Source organism: Rhinatrema bivittatum, chromosome 10, assembly GCF_901001135.1.
Source record: "Rhinatrema bivittatum chromosome 10, aRhiBiv1.1, whole genome shotgun sequence".
Lineage (NCBI taxonomy): Eukaryota > Metazoa > Chordata > Amphibia > Gymnophiona > Rhinatrematidae > Rhinatrema > Rhinatrema bivittatum.
The window spans coordinates 40807659-40829795 of record NC_042624.1 but is presented as its reverse complement, the minus strand read 5'-3'; the positions used below and the strand labels follow the sequence as shown (position 1 = coordinate 40829795).

At 41.5% G+C, this 22137-nt stretch overlaps 1 protein-coding gene across 5 annotated transcripts in view; it reads right to left on the bottom strand.

The window, feature by feature from the left end:
• Positions 1-22137, bottom strand: part of SNX7 (sorting nexin 7) — a 229408-nt gene that overhangs the window by 41003 nt on the left and 166268 nt on the right. The window contains exon 9 of one of the 5 annotated variants that reach the window (XR_003858903.1): positions 262-454. The exons of the other annotated variants lie outside the window; for them this stretch is intronic. The gene's annotated coding sequence lies outside the window, so the exon portion shown is untranslated. The remainder of the gene's footprint in view (positions 1-261; positions 455-22137) is intronic. 5 annotated transcript variants of the gene reach the window in all.

Genomic DNA, 22137 nt, shown 5'->3' with positions numbered 1-22137 from the left:
CTACTGCAGAAAAGCTGTAACACACTTTAAAGTGGCACTCTTTTAGCACAATCCCCCTGAAGCATTTGTTTAAAGATGATTGGAGTAAATGTTGAAATAACATTACTCATCTGTGCAACCAAACCAAAACTGCTCGCCACTTATTCTAATACTAATATTTGGTTAAGATTAAGAGGGTGGGAGAGAGAATCAAATCTCTCTGCTGCTTAATCAACTAGCCAGAAAGGGTGACAAGCCAATTATCTGATTGACATCACTTACTGCAGAGACTGCACATCATCCCTGCAGCATGCTTGACCTTGAGTGACCTGGCATCTCATATCTTTCTTTAAGCTCGGCTCTCCCATCTGGTGATGCATCCTCACTTTCATTTTGAAGATTTACTTGCATGCTTTTAATTTCATCATTCCCATACAATTTATGCAGCATCCACAAAAGAAGTCTGTATATTCCCCTTGAGAGTGAAAGCAAAAAAGTATCTGTATTTGGGATGCAAGACTTCACTTTAAGAAAAAAAACAGACAATAACAGTAGGCACACAGAATCTGTGTGCTTAATTAAACAAGAATACACTGGAAAATAAAATTACGGCCACATGAAATATGCTCCATTAAATCTCAATTCAAAAGGGAAAGAAAAATTTCCCCCTACTTCTGTCCATACAAATAAATGAAGGATTCATAATTCAAATATTTTTAATTTATAAAATTTTTATTATAGACACTTTGCTCCCATTTAAAGATATAACAAACATGTTCCAATCAAAACATTTAGTCAAAGTCAGACTGTCATATTTTAAATTATTTAGTTTTGGAAAAATAATATGAACTAAGCAAGAATGAGAAGAAAAACCTTTTCTATCATTTAACGTACCAAAATCTTAAGGCACAAAATTTGAGGATGCCTTGTGGAACAAAGAAAAATATATAAGGGACACAATGTTACAGTAAAGCAAACAATGTTTTAGACAATGTAATTGGCAGATCAAGTGATTAAAACTCTCCTTTTTCATTCTGATTGTTCTTAAAGCTTACCAGCTCAAACCATTATATACCTAGATAAACAGGGTGAGTGCTGTACTGACCTTTCTAACTGGTATGAGGAAAGCATTAAAAAAAATAGACTAAAGGAAAGTCATTTCTTAAAATTGGGCAGTAGCCTAAACAAAAGGAGCAGATCTTTAATTGCAAAGTCAGGCAAAACAGGTAAAAAAAAGAACTAAGTGTAAAACAGAAACTTAGGACAACAGCAAAGGAGGATACAATAGTCAATAAAGAGGTAAGTTGATATTTTCTGGTAAGTGGATAGCACCATTGCTTCCGAGGGTCTATTTACTCAGTTGTATCATGGCCAAGACGTGTTCCAAAATACTAATTTACTAATGCCAAAAGTGCATTAGTGTTAGGACCCCTAATGCAACAACTTGATTTTTAATGCTGCTGGCAATCTGAATATGGAAATACCACGATAATGAGCTCAATATTCATTATTGCCGTATTTATGTATGAAGCTGGGTTAAATTATGCTTGGCCATGCTAGAAGTTTCAGAAATGTAGGTAGCATACTAACAGTTAAATTCTTGGGAGAGGCAGAGAGCATGGCTTCCTGCCTCTCCCCACCCCAGTCTAAAAAACAGGCAAAAAGTATTGTAATTCCCATCCAGAAGTAACAGATCCAGCAGGAGTTTGAAGAGAGCTGCTGCATTCTGCTTATTGTTAGTTTAATACACTGAGCATGAAAGCCCAATGTATCACAAACCCAGGAGGTAACTCATGTTGTTACTATCTGGTTTTAATGCTGGTTATTAAAGAGACCTTTTTATTAACTCTATGAACTCCACCTGGTGGACACTTCAGAGTTTGTGCCTCAAAGAGCCAGTATCTGAATGTAATCCCTTTTGAACTGCTGAAAAGTGGAATATAAGTAATTACAAATAACTGATTGCATTATTAATAACCTAAAAGCATCCAGAATGAGACACATTAAGTACAATACATAAGAATTCCTGTATCTGAAAAAACTTGTAAAAGGTCAAGGCATTACATGCAGAAAGGTGAACTGGAATCTTAGAATTGATGGAACTGCAGGTTCATCTGTGATGACTCAAAAATTTATAGCAATATTTAATAGACAAAAATCAAATAACAAGAACAGTAGGAAGGTAGGTGAGACAAAAGCTTTTTGTTTTATTTAAGACACAAGAAGCACTGGGGAGAGAATGAATAGTTGATAAAAACTGTCTGCAACATCTAATGTAATTATGAAAGTTTGAAACTCTACAGCAGCAAAACTCTCCATGTTCAGTTTATTATTTTTGTTCTTTCTAACAATATAGTTCTTTATAACATTCCACCATCCGCTATATGAAATTTCATCAACTATTTCCAATAAAAAACATTTTAATGCTATCACACAAATCTACCTTTTTATTTTTTTTAAACAATCCAAGGTATTCCTATCCTATAGATGTTCTAGCTGATTTCAGATTTAGCCAATACTATTAACTAATATATAACTGGGATAGCATGGCATAGATGTTGTTGCGGTCCCGGTTGCTAGGCTAGCGACTGGGTCCTTACCTTTCTGCTGCCTCTCCCGGTCTCGCCGCGTTCCGTTGCTCCTGGGGCCTGCAGGGCCGCATGGCAGCGTCTCTCTCCACGTGGAGACGCTGCCGAGGGACGACTCAGACTCCTCCCACTGCCAGGCAACGCGCGCGCGCGAGCAGGGGGCTCTTAAAGGTCCAGCACCCGGAAGTGCTGAACCGCCCCGTTCCTGACGTCAGACGCTGGCCGGCTATTTAAACCAGCGTCTGACTTCCTTGCTTTGCCTTTGCAACGAGGTCACTCTACTGTGTGCTTAGTTGCTTCCCAGCGTTGCTTTCAGCCTTGGTTCCTGCTTGTTCCAGCCGTGCCTTGCTTCCAGCCCTGGTTCCTGCTTGTTCCAGCCGTGCCTTGCTTCCAGCTCCGGTTCCAGCTTGTTCCAGCCGTGCCTTGCTTCCAGCCCTGGTTCCTGCTTGTTCCAGCCGTGCCTTGCTTCCAGCTCCGGTTCCAGCTTGTCCCAGCCGTGCCTTGCTTCCAGGTCAGGTTCTGTTTGGTCCTGCTGTGCCTTGGCTCCAGCTCTGGGCTCTACTTGCTGTCTACATATCCTGACTCCAGCTCCGGTTCCTGATTCTCCTTGTCTTCAGCCAGCCACGAACCTTGGTCTTCTTCACGATTCTCCTTTGTCTTCAGCCAGCCACGAACCTTGGTCTTCTTCACGATTCTCCTTTGTCACCTTGATTGTGTCAGTTCACCTTGATGAAATTCATAAATCCTTAAATGGATGATATGTTTCTTCAACAGAGGGAAAGAGTAACAGAACGCCATTTTTAAAGATTGAAACAACCAACATATCATCAGAGCACGGACACCAATCCTGAACAAAAAGATCGTTAGTACCACTGTGACAAAGGTAAAAGTTCTTTTGATAATTTACTTTACGATTTCACTGATGGATATATCTTTGCAGATGGCCCTATGAAGAAGGTGAAAAACCGAAACACGGACCGTGTCGGGCATGAATTATCCTCATGGCACAGAGTCGCAATGTTTCTTCTTTCACGTCATTAGAACAAGCTAAGTAGTGATACGATAAATTATTCACAAGTATTTATAAGGATTTATGAATTTCATCAAGGTGAACTGACACAATCAAGGTGACATGATACAAAACATGAAAAAATACTATTGAATGACCGATGATTATACATTGAATGGTAGTGCGATACATACTACTGACCAGTCGGCATACTCTTTTACATCAAGGCTCCGACCAATATTTGCCTATATGAGGTCATTTATTTAGAGTAAAAAAATGATCAATGTTCATTGTCTTCTAAATGCCAAAAATTCCTTACTGGCATCCCAGAGTACCTTTTGAATTCTCAGGGAACCAATCTGGATCCTCAATGCTAGGACCATAGTCTTGACCCCAAATTCCTAAGCCATGTTGTAGCTCTGCACAGAATACAACAGACATGAACCCAGGAGACCTCAGTTCAAGGCCAGCCATTTAAGGAGGGACAAAAAGATATACATTTTTCTACAGATACCATATTTCTATCTCATTTCATAATCTAGTTTTTTGTGTTACATCTGTTATGTTATGAGTAAAGTCAATAGTGGACCCTTGGGCCGGCTGAGGTGGACAGCGTCCACAGGAGTTAATAAGCCGGGAGGCGGCACTCAGCTGGAGCGGACTGATGGTGTCTTCACCCTGGAAACCCAAGACCCCCCCAGGAAAAGCCCGTAGGGGTCCGAGTCGCTGGGACTTAGGAGAATCGTGAATGAGTCCAAGGTCTGTGGCTGGCTGAAGACAAAGGAGAATCGTGAAGAAGACCAAGGTTCGAGGCTGGCAGAAGACAAAGGAGAATCGTGAAGAAGACCAAGGTTCGTGGCTGGCTGAAGACAAAGGAGAATCGTGAGGAAGACCAAGGTTCGTGGCTGGCTGAAGACAAAGGAGAATCGTGAAGAAGACCAAGGTTCGTGGCTGGCTGAAGACAAGGAGAATCAGGAACCGGAGCTGGAGTCAGGATATGTAGACAGCAAGTAGAGCCCAGAGCTGGAGCCAAGGCACAGCAGGACCAAACAGAACCTGACCTGGAAGCAAGGCACGGCTGGGACAAGCTGGAACCGGAGCTGGAAGCAAGGCACGGCTGGAACAAGCAGGAACCAGGGCTGGAAGCAAGGCACGGCTGGAACCGGAGCTGGAAGCAAGGCACGGCTGGAACAAGCAGGAACCAGGGCTGGAAGCAAGGCACGGCTGGAACAAGCAGGAACCAAGGCTGAAAGCAACGCTGGGAAGCAACTAAGCACACAGTAGAGTGACCTCGTTGCAAAGGCAAAGCAAGGAAGTCAGACGCTGGTTTAAATAGCCGGCCAGCGTCTGACGTCAGGAACGGGGCGGTTCAGCACTTCCGGGTGCTGGACCTTTAAGAGCCCCCTGCTCGCGCGCGCGCGTTGCCTGGCAGTGGGAGAAGTCTGAGTCGTCCCTCGGCAGCGTCTCCACGTGGAGAGAGACGCTGCCATGCGGCCCTGCAGGCCCCAGGAGCAACGGAACGCGGCGAGACCGGGAGAGGCAGCAGAAAGGTAAGGACCCGGTCGCTAGCCTAGCGACCGGGACCGCAACAGTACCCCCCCTTTTATGCCCCCTCTTCAGAGGACTAGGCCTGTCAGGATGGTCCAGATGATATTGCTGTAGGAGAGTCTTGTCCAAGATGTTGCGGGCAGGCTCCCACGTATTGTCTTCGTCTCCACAACCTTCCCAGGCCAGCAAATACTCCCAACGTCTGTTGGCGAAACGAGCATCCAGGACCTCTCGTACCTGAAACGTAGGATCCCCATCCGTGGTGGTGGAAGCGTCGTCAAGAGGCCTGGGGTGGAATCTGGAAAGAATTACTGGTTTTAAGAGAGAGACGTGAAAGACATCATGAATGCGTAAAGTGGTTGGGAGTCGTAGACGGTAAGAGACCAACCCTACTCTTTCTGCTACGCGGAAGGGACCACAGAACTTGGGAGAGAGTTTCTTGGAAGGTTGCCTCAAATGAATGTTCTTTGTACTAAGCCACACTCGATCGCCTGGGAGGAAGGTGAATGCAGGTTTTCGGTGTCGATCATAGTAGCGTTTAGCAGTGCGTGCGACCTTCTGAAGACGGTGTTGAGTTGAGGACCACAATTTACTCAATTGGTCCGCGGACAATTGAGCAGCGGGTGAGGAGGTTGGTACAGGTAGAGGTAACGGTGGTTTGAGCTGTTTACCGTACACAATTTGAAAAGGGGATTTCCCCGTCGCCGTATGTATCTGATTATTATAGGCGAATTCAGCCCAAGGCAAAAGCTCCACCCAATTATCTTGTTTGTGGTTAATGAACGCTCGTAGGAACAACTTTAAAGAACGATTCATGCGTTCAGTTTGCCCATTACTTTGCGGGTGAAAAGCGGAAGAGAAACTCAACTGGATCTTAAATTTTTTGCATAAGGCTTTCCAATACCTGGCTGTGAATTGAGGACCTCTGTCTGAAACAATGTCCTGAGGCAGACCATGAATACGGAATACATGGTGTGTGAACAGAGAAGCCAGTTCAGTGGCGGAAGGTAATTTGGGTAAAGGCACAAAGTGAGCCATTTTAGAGAAGCGGTCCACCGTGACCCATACCACAGTCTTGCCTTGCGAAGGCGGGAGTTCCACCATAAAGTCAGTGGCAATATGTGTCCAGGGTTCCGTGGGTATAGGTAACGGTTGTAGTAACCCTCTCGGGGGGCCATTAAGCGGTTTCTGCAGAGCGCAAGTGGGGCAAGAACTCACGTAAAGGGAAACATCACGTCGAAGACCTGGCCACCAATAGAAACGATTTATAAGATCCAAAGTTCTTAGTCTACCAGCGTGCCCCCCGGTCAAGGAGTCGTGGCCCCAAGACAGGACTTCCCTCCGAAGCCTTTTAGGAACCGTAGTCTTACTTGAGGAACAAATGGAAGTAGTAGTTAGTTGAACACAGGCAGGATCCAGGATGGTTCGTGGAGAGTCGTCCTCTTCCTCCGGCTGACAGGTACGAGATAGAGCATCGGCTCGAACGTTCTTCTCCGCTGGTCGAAACTTGAGGATGAAATTGAAACGACTGAAGAAGAGTGACCATCTTGCTTGCCGCGAGTTTAGTCGTTGAGCTCGGGCCAAGTACAATAAATTTTTGTGGTCAGTGTACACTGTCACCGGATGATTAGCCCCCTCCAGCCATTGCCTCCACTCCTCGAAGGCTAACTTAATGGCTAGGAGTTCCTTGTCTCCGATGCCATAGTTACATTCAGCAGGCGAAAACTTTTTAGAGAAGTAAGAACATGGCATCAATTTGCCCGAAGTATCGTGTTGACTGAGCACCGCTCCAACAGCCAGATTCGAGGCATCGACCTCCAAGATGAAGGGTCGTTGTGGATCTGGGTGTCGTAGGCAGGAAGCGGCTAGGAATGCTTGTTTTAAGTCTTCAAAGGCAGCCGAGGCGGTAGTGGACCAATCGTGAGCGTTAACCCCTTTGCGAGTAAGCGCCGTGAGAGGAGCTACCTTCTGGGAGTAATGTGGTATAAAATGCCTGTAAAAATTGGCGAATCTAAGGAATCGCTGTAGCGCCTTCAGGCCAGACGGGCGAGGCCAATTGACAATGGCCGCCACCTTCTCTGGGTCCATCTGGAAACCGGACGAGGAAACAATATATCCCAAGAACGGAAGCGACTCGCGCTCAAACTGACATTTTTCAAATTTAGCGTATAGATGATTGTCCCTTAGAGCCTGTAAGACTTGTTTGACGTGTTGGCGATGGGAAGAAAGATCTTGGGAATAGATCAGGACGTCATCAAGGTACACTATGACGAAGGAATGAAGCATCTCCCGGAGTACCTCATTCATCAGATTCTGGAAGACAGCAGGGGCATTACATAAGCCGAAAGGCATTACTAAGTATTCGTAATGTCCATCTCGCGTGTTGAACGCTGTCTTCCACTCGTCACCGGGACGAATACGAACCAAATTGTATGCTCCACGTAAATCCAATTTTGTATCATCCGCAAATTTGATTACCTCACTCGTCATATTCCTTCCCAGATCATTTATAAGTTAATCTCAGAGCTAATTTCTAATCACCCTTTTTTCTAGGTTTCTTTTCTAGGTTTACTTAAGTTTCGTTTTTATTCCTCGACCAGTTATTTATAACTTATTTTTTTATTATCTTGATTATTTGTCTGGTTATTTGTAACTTTCCCAGGTTCAGTTTTAATGTAAACCGGTGTGATAAGACTGTTGTCCTGAACGTCGGTATATTAAAAGTATGCAAATAAATAAAATAAATAAATAAATATATATAGAAAAGCACCGGTCCAAGTACAGACCCCTGAGGCACTCCACTGTTTATCCTTTTCCACTGAGAAAATTGACCATTTTGTAATCCACGAAAGGACATCCCCTCCTATCTCATGACTTTTTAGTTTTCTTAGAAGCCTCTGATGAGGGACTTTGTCAAATGCTTTCTGAAAATCCAAATACACATCTACCGGTTCACCTTTATCCACATGTTTATTAACCCCTTCAAAAAAATGAAGCAGATTTGTTAGGCAAGACTTCCCTTGGGTAAATCCATGTTGACTGTGTTCCATTGAATCATGTCTTTCTATATGCTCTATGATTTTGATCTTAAGAATAGTTTCCACTATTTTTCCAGGCACTGAAGTCAGGCTCACTGGTCTACAGTTACCCGGATCACCCCTGGAGCCTTTTTTAAATATTGGGGTTACATTGGCCACCCTCCAGTCTTCAGGTACAATGGATGATTTTAATGATAGGTTACATATTTTAACTAATAGATCAGAAATTTCATTTTTTAGTTCCTTCAGTACCCTAGGATGCATACCATCCAGTCCAGGTGATTTGCTACTCTTTAGTTTGTTAATCTGGCCTACTACATCTTCCAGGTTCACAGTGATTTCGTTCAGTTCATCTGACTCATCACCCCTGAAAACCATCTCCGGAACTGGTATCTCCCCAACATCCTCATTAGTAAACAAAAAATCAAAGAATTAATTTAGTCTTTCTGCAATGGCCTTATCATCCCTGACTCCCTTTAACCCCTCGGTCATCTAATGGTCCAAACGACTCCCTCACAGCTTTCTTGCTTCGGATATATTTTAAAAAGTTTTTATTATAAGTTTTTGCCTCTAAGGCCAACTTCATTTCAAATTCTCTCTTCACCTGTCTTATCAATGTTTTACACTTAACTTGACAATGCTTATGTTTTATCCTATTTTCTTCAGATGGATCCTTCTTCCAATTTTTGAAGGATGGTTTTTTTGGCTAAAATAGCCTCTTTCACCTCACCTTTTAACTATGATGGTAATCGTTTTGCCTTCCTTCCAACTTTCTTAATGTGTGGAATACATATGGACTGCACCTCTAGGATTGTATTTTTAAACGATGTCCATGGCTGTTGAACACTTTTAACCTTTGCAGCTGCACCATTCAGTTTTTTTCTATTTTCCTCATTTTAGCAAAGTTTCCCTATTGAAAGTTTAGTGTTAGAGCTCCAGATTTACTTATTGTCCCCCTTCCAGTTATTAGTTTAAATTTGATCATGTTATGATCACTGTTGCCAAGTGGCCCCACCATCGCTACTTCTCTCACCAAATCTTGCGTTCCACTAAGAATTAAATCTAAAATAGCCCCCTCTCTTGTTGGTTCCTGAACCAATTGCTCCATGAAGCAGTCATTTATTACATCCAGGAACTTTATGTCTCTAGCAAGTCCTGATGTTACATTTACCCAGTCAATTTGGGGAAATTGAAATCTCCCATTATTATTACACTGCCAAATTGGTTAGCTTCCTTGATTTCTCTTAGCATTTCATCATCTGTCTGATCATTTTGTCCAGGTGGACGGTAGTATACTCCTATCACTATATTCTTACCCAACACACATGGGATTTCTACCCATATAGATTCTACTGAGCATTTAGTCTCTTGTATGATCTTTATCCTGTTGGACTCTATACCGTCCCAGACATAAAGTGCCACACCCCCACCAAGTTGATCCTCCCTATCATTGCAATATAATTTGTACCCTGATATAGCACTGTCCCATTGGTTATCATCCTTCCACAAAGTCTCTGTGATGCCAATTATGTCAATCTCATCATTTGCTGCTATACACTCTAACTCTCCCATCTTACTTCTTAGACTTCTGGCATTAGCATACAGACATTTCAAAGTGTGTTTTTTGTTTGTATTAACAACCTGCTGTTCAGTTGTTAGGGATAATTCGGAAATCATTAGCTTCGGTGATTTTTTACATATAGGCACATGGACTATGTTTGCTTTTAATGGAACCTCTCTGTTGGGATGCCCTAACTCTCCTGTTTCATTAGTATCCTTCAAGGATACATTTCTCTGAACTATGCACTGCTGAGTGACTGTCGGCTTTCCCCTTGTTCTAGTTTAAAAGATGCTCTATCTCCTTTTTGAAAGTTAGTGCCAGCAGCTTGGTTCCACTCTGGTTAAGGTGGAGCCCATCCTTTCGGAAAAGTCTCCCCTTTCCCCAAAAGTTTCCCCAGTTCCTTACAAAGCTGAATGCCTCTTCCCTGCACCATCGTCTCATCCACGCATTGAAACTCTGGAGCTCTGCCTGCCTCTGGGGACCTGCACGTGGAACAGGAAGCATTTCAGAGAATGCCACCCTGGAGGTTCTGGATTTCAGCTTCCTATCTAAAATCCTAAATTTGGCTTCCAGAACCTCTCTCCCACATTTTCCTATGTCGGTGCCCACATGTACTATGAAAGCCGGCTCCTCCCCAGCACTGTTTATAATCCTATCTAGGTGACGCGTGAGGTCTGCCACCTTCGCACCAGGCAGGCAAGTTACCAGGCGGTCCTCACGTCCACCAGCCACCCTGCTATCTACATTTCTAATAATTGAATCACCAACTATGATGGCCGGCCTAACCCTTCCCTCCTAGGCAGTAGCCCTGGGAGACTTGTCCTCAGTGCGAGAGGACAATATATCACCTGGAATGCAGGTCCTTGCTACAGGATCACTTCCTGCTATACCAGTTTGATGTTCTCCTACTGGGAGACCTTTCTGATCCAAGGCAGCACTGGGGCTGCCAGACTGGATTTGTTCCTTTGGCAAAGCAGTTTAAATGATTTGCATAAGATATTATAGCTCCTCTAACCACCTCCTTAAGAGCCTCCCACCTTAACGTGGGGTTGACCTCCTCAGGAGGATTATGACGTTCATAGTCTCGGATCACTTTGTTTTTTTCCCTAAAATCCTTCTTTCCCAGTAAAGAGTCATTCAATCTCCATGCTCTATAAACCCTGACATGGACTTAATCCAAACATAATAAAAACTGTGTAGTGATCCAATATGGTACATGATAAAATATCTGCATCTAGAACTGTGGTTGCCTGCATTCTATTACATAAGAAATAATCAATATGTCTATAGATTTGATGTCTATTGGAAATAAAAAGTATAATCCTTGCTACTGTTGTTCTGTTTTTGCCAGATGTCCACCAAATTAAACAACTGTATTAGGTTTATAAGACCTCACTTGCTTCATAACTAGCTATATTAGTGTGAGAACAGTCCACAAGTGGATTGACACATAAGTTCCAATCTCTCCACAACACACAATCTCGTAGTATCAAATTCTATAAGAATCTTGCTGAAATGATTGTAAAAATTAGATTGACCACTATTATGACTGTACACAGTCACATATGTGATTGCCTGACCAAAAAGACTTCCCTCCATGACAACATAGTGGCCATCTGGATCACTTCTTGATTGATGTACTTGCAATGGGAAATCTTTATGAATCAGGATACATACTCCTACTTTGAGAGGAGTAAGAAGCTGCATACACTTGACCCACCCAGGACATTTTTCATTTCTCATGCTCCTTAGCCATTAAATGCATTTCTTGCAAAAATGCAATTGACACATGCTGTTTTTAATATATTGTACAATTCTAGACCTTTTCACTGGTGAGGAAATTCCCTGAGCATTCATAGAAACCATCTTTAAGTCCTGATACATCTTAACTCACTCCTCTAATATTTCCTTCATATGTAATAACATAGATAATACAAATCAATAAACAGTGGCTTCTGAAAAGAATTTTTGTGAACCATTTACTTATCTTCGACATTCAAACCCATAGCTGTGTTGTGAATTTCTTTTTTCCCCCCCAACTTCAACATCAAAAATGCTCCCTCCAACCTCTTTCCCCCATCCCCCCTTCCTCTCCCCCCCCCCCCAAACCACCCAGTTCTCCAGCTCATTGATGCACAACCCGCAGTACAAAATGAAAAAAATATCCACTGCAAGTTGAATAAAGCTTAGTGCCCAGGGGGAAACTATCACAACCCGAGCCCAGCTTTGCATTGCTGACACAAAACAAAACAAATATGGTCTGCAGTCATCAAAAAAAAAAAAAAAAGACCAAAAAGAAAAAAACAACAAACCAAAATACATAGGAAAATTCTGTATAGTAATTAGTGAAGTGAGACCATGGTTCCAGTAAATTCCCTGAACAACCATATACCAAATCGAAGGATGGCGACAGTAAAAGCAATATTGGGCCATGTGGTCAAGTTGAGAAAGTCTCCTCTACAGTCTCCATTTTTTAGTGGCACATAAACATCAGCAACTCTGCCAGCTATTTTGCAATGTCACACCACACTTAAAGCAACCTCTCACACATCCCACAGTCTTACCACACCACACTTAAAGCAACCTCTCACACATCCCACAGTCTTACCACCAGAATTAAAAGAAAAATAAATCAAAAAAACATTGGAAAAACAAAAACAGACTTGTCCTGCTAACCAAGCCTCCGAGACTCCATTTCTAGGAGGTGAGGGTCACAGCGCTAGCCTCCCTAAGGCAGTTGTCATATAGTCAGTCCCTAGGAGATCCCCGAAGAATAAAATAGACAGAATTCCCCCCAAAATAAATCTTGGCATTAAAAAAAACAGCTCCACCGCCAGTTAGTCTATACATGGCTCATAGACAATGATCCACCGAGCCATTCTGAGATGAAGGATCTCCTGCTTCAGCCAGGAAATGCTGCATGGCTTCAACTGTATAAAAAAATATATTATTGTTAGAAATTTTCAGCTTCACTGGATACAAGAGGGTGTACCTCAGTTTTTTAATCTAGCAAAAACTTGCTTTCCTCTTCTGCACTGTTTGGAAAAGTTGTTGAATAAAACCACACAACTCTGCCGATATTTAAATAGCCACCATCGATTGAGCTTTGTCCATCACACAGACCTTGTCCATGTAGTGGTTAAACTGCAGGATCATTGCCTGCGGCCTGCCACTCTGGGTCAGTGGGGGAGCTAAAGCCTTATGTGCCTGCTCAATTTTCACATGGCCACCCTTGGTTTCCAGGCCAAGCACTTCAGGTATCCATTCCACAAACAAATTAACCACATGGTCCTTCCATGTACTCAGAGAGGCAAACAATTTGAATGTTTTTTCGGTGACCCGTTTTCAATATTGTCAAGTTTCTCACTCATCTGATACAATTTGTGCTCGAGCTGCTCCACCGTCCCGTCTCTGCAAGTGTCATCTGCATATCATCTCCAGCAGCTTCACTGACTTTACCTGCACAGTCGAGACCAGCTGCGCTATTTTCTCCACAACCACCACAAGCTTGCTATTAATTTTAGAGGTAAATTTTTCTGAGAACTGCTCGAACACATCTTGCAGCATTTTTGCAGTGTCCACAGGATTGCAGGTGCCGGCCATTTCTTCTCCGGTGCAAACTCCTCTCCCAGGCTACTACTTTCCAACAGTTTAAATTTGTTTGCCTGGGCAGTTTAGAGGTCTTTTCAGTCCATAATCCTGGCAGGGATTTCACCTGCGATTTGTTAACTTTACTTTCGCCATTCTTCACTGAAATCTCACTCTCCCCCCCCCCCCCCCAATGTTTTAAATAGGCCTGAGGAGCACTGCTTTTTTGCTGTGACATGCTAACCAAGCATCACGTGACCCCTCACGCTTGGCCTCCTTGAGAGTGGATTCAATGACCACTGATTGGTGGGGTAGCTGATGCTGGTCCAATCTAAGAGCCTTTTGAGGTAGATATATCGCGTTCACCTTCTTGTTCATGGGAGGAATTGTGAGAGGATGTTCCTACATCCTCAACAGTAGTTCTACAAGGATCTCATATATTGATATTACCACAATCTCCTTGGGAGGTTTCATTTTGTGTCTGGTATCCTCTTCAGTCATTAATTGAAAGGGGATGGCCTTCGTCATCAACTAAAAAAACTCCGTGAAGGAGAGGTCCTCTGGCAGGGACTTCCTCTACTCCTCTGGAGGAGATGGATCTGAGGGGAAACCATAAGAAGCATTATTGGAGATCACAAATAAGTCATTCCCCCCAGGCATCATAAGTGCCATGATCCCCACTGTCAGACAGGGGATGGGGTCTTAGGAGCTTGGCTTCCACCCACTGGTGGAACTGGATGTGGGGCCTCAGGACCCGGTGTCTTCTGCTTGGGGGAGCTTCTTCCTTCAAGGAACTGGCAATGACAACTGGATTGAAGATGGTGGCAGTGGTGCCCCACAGGGCATCAATGCCACCCCGAGAACAGATGACGGCTGGGTTGGTAAGACACTGATAAACACATTTATTTATTTATTTGATGAGTTTTATATACCGTTATTTGGTAGAGCCATCATAACGGTTTACAAAGTGAACATTTTTTCTTAACAGTGTTGAAACATTATAGCAGTTTGAGCATATACAGAAATAAACATATCAAGACCAATAAGTATTCTTAGGTTGGATGAGGTGGGTAAACATGTTTGGTTGGAGATTATAGTTGAGAGTTCATTTGATGGTTGGTATGGTCAGATGACTGAGGGTCAGTGAGGAATTTGCAGGGATTCCAGCAGCGGCTTGAGGAGTGATGGTGCTGGTGTCAATGCCATTGGTGCTGCAATGCTGAGGCTATGCATTGCCTTCTTGATGGCCAGCTACACATGCCTCCCCAATTCCTCCTCGAACATTGCAGATGCCAAAACAGGCAGGAATGCAGGTTGTGTGTCCAGATTCTATTTGGAAGCGAGAGGAGGATTGGTGACTGGCATTAGGATCAATAGAGTTGTGGGGTCACTTCCGAGCATCACAGAATAAGCTGGTGCATCCTCGTGCCCAACACCATGCATTGAGGGGGACTGATACCGATGCTCGGAACAGTCCTTCCCCAGTGCCGAGGTCAAGAATGACATGGTGTCTTCTGCAGCCTTGGGGGAGCTTCTTCCTTCAAGGAACTGGCAATGACAACTGGATTGAAGATGGTGGCAGTGGTGCCCTATAGGGCATCAATACCACCCCGAGAACAGATGACGGCTGGGTTGGTAAGACACTGATAAACACAGTGTCTTACCACTGTGTTTATCAGACACTCATGACCTGAAGGAACCTGATGATGGCTGTTCTCTGGCATCCCTTTCAGCCGATGACATCAACTGAACCAACAGCCCTGCTGATGTCAAAGGCTCGGTGTCTATTGGTGCAGCTCTGAAATCCCTCGATGCCAATGGATCAGTCTTCTCTGGTCCAAAGAGGCACTCTATCTTGTCAAGCTGGATCTTACATCCCTTTGGCCGTCATTTCTATGTTGCATCCTGGCACACTTGCTGCAACCCTGGATGTTATGCAATGCCCCAAGGCACAGAGCATATCTATCACGGGGGTTCCATGGTAGACATGGTTCTCTCACACCTGGGGCATCACTTAAAACCCAAGTGGACATGACATCATAAAATAATAGTGATGCGAGATCGAAATTGATGACGTGACCGTCAATGGCCGATGGGCACAAAGTGCACCATACCCCAGGGGTTTTGACAACAAAAATAAACTTGCTGAAAAACAATGAAAAACCTAAGATGTTAAACAGGAGTACTGGGGAGACCCCACATCGATCGCGCAAGGCCATGAAAGAAAAATCATGAAAAAATTAAATTTGAAAAAAGTAGGCCAAAAAGTTGGCAAAGTAAGGCTCTCATCGGACTATGAAATGACAGGGTCCACAGAAAAGAAAAGACTGAAAGGGACCCCACATGGACATGTGGTATAATGCATGCCGTAGCATGTTCAGTGAGCCTTAGTCAAAGTTCTAGAAACTTTTACATAAGTTTTCCGTGCCAGGCTCTATATGATGATGTCACCTATGTGTGAGGACTGCCATCCTGCTTGTCTTTGGAGAAAGAAAAGCGCTACTTAGCCAGAGAGGATAGTCAAATAACTTGCGCTTGAAGATGAAACTGATCTGGATAAGTGGTTCGCATCTACTATTCACATGTATTTGTGCTCCTAATTTTAAGCATTTACTCGTGGAGATTTGACACGCGTATTTTCCTTAGCACTTGTCAACTTTTATATGCGCAAGTCTGCAAATTTTAAAACATGCGCGCGTGAAGGAAATGATCAGTTTTACTAACTCAGCCATAAGTTTGCCCAGTCCATTTCTAGGTCATTAATGCCCTGCTGGTACTTCAGCCTGAACTTCCCCCTTACCCAGTCACTACTTGTAAATAAACACTTTTATTCTCACTTGCGTCAGATTGTTAGCAGATGTAAACATATGCAAGTAATAGACTTACTCGCGTCCCTTTGGTTGGTTCTAAAACAGCAACTTATATGTGCTAATGTTGGCCCTTCCCAGAATGCTCCAGACCACCTCTCCTTTTTATTTATTTATTTTTTTTACATGAGCTATTTTGCTTGTGCACACACATATGGACGTGTATGTGAACCCTTTATAAAATGCATAGTATGTACACATGGACGCATACACAAGAATGTGGCCCTTTTCGTGTGACTCTTAAAAATGTAATCTTTATGCCTGTTCTTGGAAACAAATTACTGTGGAAACTGACCTGGACTAGATAAATGGACTGGATTTAATCTTTACACCAATTGTTGGTGTTTTCAACCTTGAATGAAGTTACCTATTTATTTATACTTGCAATACATTATATATCAGGAAATATTTATGTTATCTTATCTACTGAATTAATAAACCAGCATTTGTACTGCAGGATCTTTCAACCTGACAGCCTGATGAGATAAAACATTATGCATTTCCATATTTGAAATGCAGTACTTTCCATTTCTAACCATTCCACTGAATTTTCTTCCCTGGAAGAGAAGTGCATTTTTGAAACATCCATCTCTTGGATGACTCACTATGCCCTTGGGCTAATAAGGGTATTTTAATGACATCCATGACATGAGTTAGATAAAAATATTTACTGAGTCTTCTAGAGAATATAAGTTTAGGTTATACGAATTGCAGCAGGCATATGGAGAAATCTGCAGATATATACTCACAAGACAGAATATGTGAAAGGACAGACTTTCCATCAGTTAGTCAGAGCTATTAAAATAAGAAGTTGATAATAATATATTCAGAAAATAAATTTTGTTTTGGTTATGCAGATCTTCCAGCTTCTGTGGTGAGAAAATTCTCCATAATCATGAAACCAAAATGGTGTACCCAAGGGGATGAAACAAACCAACAACTACAGGTCAAAGATGCCAATTTTATATATATATATATATATATATATCATAAAATGGAGCAAAAACCAGCATAACCAACTCAGAAATAAATATCCAAAAAAGAGGGAAGGTATATAGAGATTCATACTGTCCCAAAACTGTTGTGGGACAATAAGTCTCTATACATTTTCCCCCTTTTTTGGAATTGTATTTACATCAGATCAAACAAAGTGAAGGGGGGGAAAGCCTTCACTTGGAGGCTTGAGAAATGAAATTAAAAAAAATTGTCAGAAAACTGAATACCAACAATGCCAGAAAGTTATTAATTCATACCCTTTATGAACAGCTTATTGATAGCAGACTATTTGTCTAAGCTAATCTGATAAATTCAAAGATTATCTTATCAGGTAATTCAAAATTTACAGACAAAAACTATTTGGAAAGAAAATCGAACCTTTTGCCAGTTATGATGTTTTGCTGGACTAACATTAGCATTATCAAAAAATGAGGTTTGAGTTCATTTGAAAACAAACTTATCTGGCCTCAAAAGCTCATGTATATATAATCATCTTTAAATAATTCTGATGCTGACCCAATAAAAACGTAGCACAATTTAAGAATTTAGTTTAGTTTACTCTAGGACCAAAAGAGTAACTAATCTTCTATACTATAAATGAGAATAAAAAACAAACTTTATGCACACTTTCCAAATTTGAGTAGATGAAATATCCATACCATGGTAAAATTAAAATTAGTAAAAAAAAAAGCTCACTGAGAAGTGTATGATTCTTACACAAACATAATACAGTATACAAAAGTGAGAAAACTATTTCTTCGAGACTAGATTGTTCAGTCATGCATTGCTAATAAATCTGTTGCTAATGATGATGAAGAAAAAAAGGGTTGTATGGGGTTTTATCCAGTTGTCAAAATTTAAGAGTGTTAAAAGTTTTGTGCATCCCCTGACACGGCTCTGTGTTTCGCCGTGGAAGGGAAGAACAACACTGTGTAAATTCAGAAAACTCTCATGGCAGCACGTATTTGCTGCTATGAAATTTTTCTAAATTTGCACTGTGTTACTCTTCGTCCCTCTTGAGGCATCCTATGTGCAAAACACGGATCCATGCTGGAGGATGCACAAGTCTTAACACTCAAATTTTGGCAACAGGAGTTCTTCACAAAATCTGTATGCATTTTTTAAATTTAAAGGATTCTTCACTCACTGTGTGAATAAACATTGATTTTCTGCTTGGTTTAAACATGGAAATCGATTGGATTATGTTTTTTGGGTGAGTCTAATAAGATTTTCCTATTAGGAAAAAGGTTTGTGACATTGATAGATTATCACAAGACTCCCAATGTTTTGAAAATTTAAAAATAGTGGGGCAGATTTTAAATACTTGCGCGAGCGCGTACTTTTGTTCACGCAGCAGGTGCGAACAAAAGTACGCTGGATTTTATAAGATACGCGCATAGCCGCGCGTATCTTATAAAATCCGGGGTCGGCGCGCGCAAGGGGGTGCACATTTGTGCAACCTGCGCACGCCGAGCCCAGCGCGCGCTGCCTGTTCCCTCCGAGGCCGCTCCGAAATTGGAGCGGCCTCGGATTGGTCCGGTCCCGGGGGCTGTTCCGGAGGCCACGGCCACGCCCCCGGAATGCCCCTGGGCCTAAACCACGCCCACGTCACCGCCCCCGAAACACCGCACCCCGCCCCCTAAACGCCGCGTCGTCCCACCACGCCCCCGCCACGCCCCCGACAGGAAGCCCCGGGACTTATGCGCCGGCGGCCTATGCAAAATAGGCGCGCCGGTGCGCGAGGGCCCTGCGCGCGTAAATCCTTCCGGATTTACGCATGCAGGGGTTTTAAAATCCGCCCCAGTGGTTTTTGTTCACTTCATGATAGATCACAAGAGGCAGTGCAAACAAAACATCTTTGGCAGAAAGACTTCAAAAATCCTCCTTGAATGCTAAGGAGGCAATTTTCAAAAGGATTTATGCATGTAAAAGTAGCATATATTGTAGCAATTTTTAAAGACCCATTTACATGCAAAAAGTAAATTTGTGCACATAAAGCATTTTGAAAATTCACTGAAATTTCAAAGACGTGCATAAAAGAAGCAATTTTCAAAAGCCCAGTTTTAAGCACGTAAATTGTTTTGAAAATTACATCCTATTTTTTTTTTTATCTTGGGCATTATAATTATAGATTGTTAACCACAATTTTTGATACATCATGATATAGGGTGAAAGTTATGTTTTTTGGACGAATGACAAATATATCAAAGTTGGCATAAGATTTTGGATCCACTTTTTATTTGATGCCAATTAATAATTTGCAGTGAATGTTTTTCTTTAAAAAATGTTGATGCTCTAAATTAATAAAAATTTATTTATTTTATTTATTAATTTGCAGATTTTTATATACCGGGGTACGTAAGTAACATCACCTCGGTTTACATTCAAACAATAATTCAGCATTGCGCTTTACAGTATAACATAGTAAGTGAACAAATACAAAACCATGTATAACTTTGTATTAAAAGAATATAATCAATATATGAGAGACTATGGAAATTGTGAAGAATAATAGAGGACTCAGATCATTAATAGTAGGCTTTTTTAAATAACCAGGTTTTAAGGTTTTGTTTAAATTTTTTGTGACAAAGTTCCTGGCGTAATTCAGAGGGCATGGTGTTCCATATTGTTGATCCAGCAATGATGAATGATCGTTCTTTTGTACTAGAAAGTTTAATCAGATTGGGTGCTGGGATCTTTAGTTTGGCTAAATGCTGGAATCTCATTGGGCGGGATGAAGTGTTGAATTGAATATGATCGGTGAACCAGTGCATATCTCTGTTTTGAATGGCTTTATGTATCAGCGTCATAGATTTATATATATTATCCTGGAAGCCACTGGTAGCCAGTGTAAAGACTGAAGTGCTGGGGTAATGTGCTCGTGGCGGCTTGTGTCGGTGATAATGCGGGCAGCTGCATTTTGCAACATTTGCAAAGGTTGAATTGTAGTTTTAGGTAGACCCAGTAGCAGAGCATTGCAGTAATCAATCTTTGACAAAATAGTTGCCTGCAAGACTGTGCGGAAGTCATATTGGTATAAAAGAGGTTTAATACGTTTAAGCGTATGTAGCTTAAAGAAACCATTTTTAACCGTATCCGCGATGAATTTTTTAAACGTGAGATTGCTGTCAATGATGATACCAAGGCTGCGTACTTGCTGTGATATAGTGGAGATGTCTTGTGTAGTACCAGAGTTAATCATTGTTGTATTTTTTGGAGGTGAAATTATGATAAGCTCAGTTTTATTGGTATTGATAGCCAATTGGTTGGCTGTGAGGATTGATTTAATTTCCAATAAAGCTGCCTTCCAAGTGCTCAGGGCATTTGTGATTGTGCTGGTAATAGGTATGAGTATCTGAACGTCATCTGCGTAGATGAAGTGTTGAAGACCCAGTTTAGAAAGTAACCGGTGTAATGGTGTAAGGTAAACATTAAATAATGTGGAGGAGAGAGAGGATCCTTGGGGGACTCCTTGAGAGAGGTTTCTTGGCTTGGATTCACTTTGTCCACATCTAACACTGTAAGTTATGTTGCTCAGGAAAGACTGAAACCATAGTAGTGCCTATCCAGAGATACCTATTTCAGAGAGGCGGATAATGAGGGTGTTGTGATTTACAGTGTCGAATGCAGCTGATATATCAAGAAGGGCAATGAGATATGAATTACCAGCATCTAAAGCTTTTAGTAGCACCTCTGAAAGTGATATCAAAAGCGTTTCCGTGCTGTGGTACTTTCTGAACCCATATTGGGAAGGGAAGAGTATTTGATGATCATCTAAAAAATCAGTTAGTTGTTTGTTGATGACTCTTTCCATAATTTTTGAAAGAAAGGGTAGGTTCGATACTGGTCGAAAGTTTGCTGGATCAGATGAATCTTAGATTAGATTTTTTTATCATTGGAGTTATGATAGCATGTTTGAGTATAGAGGGAACTATGCCTGTGGTATGGATTTGTTAAGAATCTTTGCAATAGGTTTTGCTATTGTAGACCGTATTGAAAGAAGAGTCTTAGTGGGCAGGATGTCTGTGGTTTGTATATTATAAATAGAAATAATATAATATAGAAATATTATATATATATATATATATATTATAATATAGAAATAGGTTTGTATACTATAAAATTAATATCGAGCATTTATGAAGGGGTTTCTGCTTAGGAAAAACTTGTGTAAATTACAAAAGAGAGCAATCATTCACTTCATACAGGCATTACATATAAATCTTTTCAGAAACTGAGCAGTCATACCGTGACCTCATCTTCAAACACATTGCCAATGCTGATCAATCAGCCTTCCTCATGATGCAAGGAAATTTTAAGATGAAACCAAAGGTAGGGAAAAGGAAAGGATAATAGTCAATTTAGGGACAGACACTGGGGTAAGACTGACCAGTCATTTTCAGGCTGATAATACAGGTTTCTCAGATTATGAAGACAAAACCCATTAATATAAAAGCTAGCAAAACTTTTTTTCATTCCACAGTAGTAGTTCTTATGGATAAAGGAAGCAAACTGGAATGAAATGAAGCACTAAGAGATAGCTACAGGAAGTAAATATGATATAGAAAATAAAAAATATGGAATATTGTTTCAAGGGAATAATTAAAAAAAACCCCACCCTCCCCCTATACAAAACTTTAAAAACATAAATATATAAATAAAAACAAAAAGCATGCTTAAGACTACAGTGATTTATTTTTCCAAATATAATGGTTATTTAAGATTTAGATAATTCAATTTTTTTCCACAAGGCTCAAAATCAAATTAAGTGAATGAATAAAGTACATAGCTAGCTATTTGTCTATGGTTTCAAATCCATTTCTTTCCAATTAAGCTACAATAGCAAATAAGACCGCAAAAGTAATACACTGTATTTATATTTGAGATCTCCAGCAGCCTTAAAGATAGATGAAAACAGACCACAGGTCATGAGGTACAAATCAGAGTATCCAACTAGCCATTC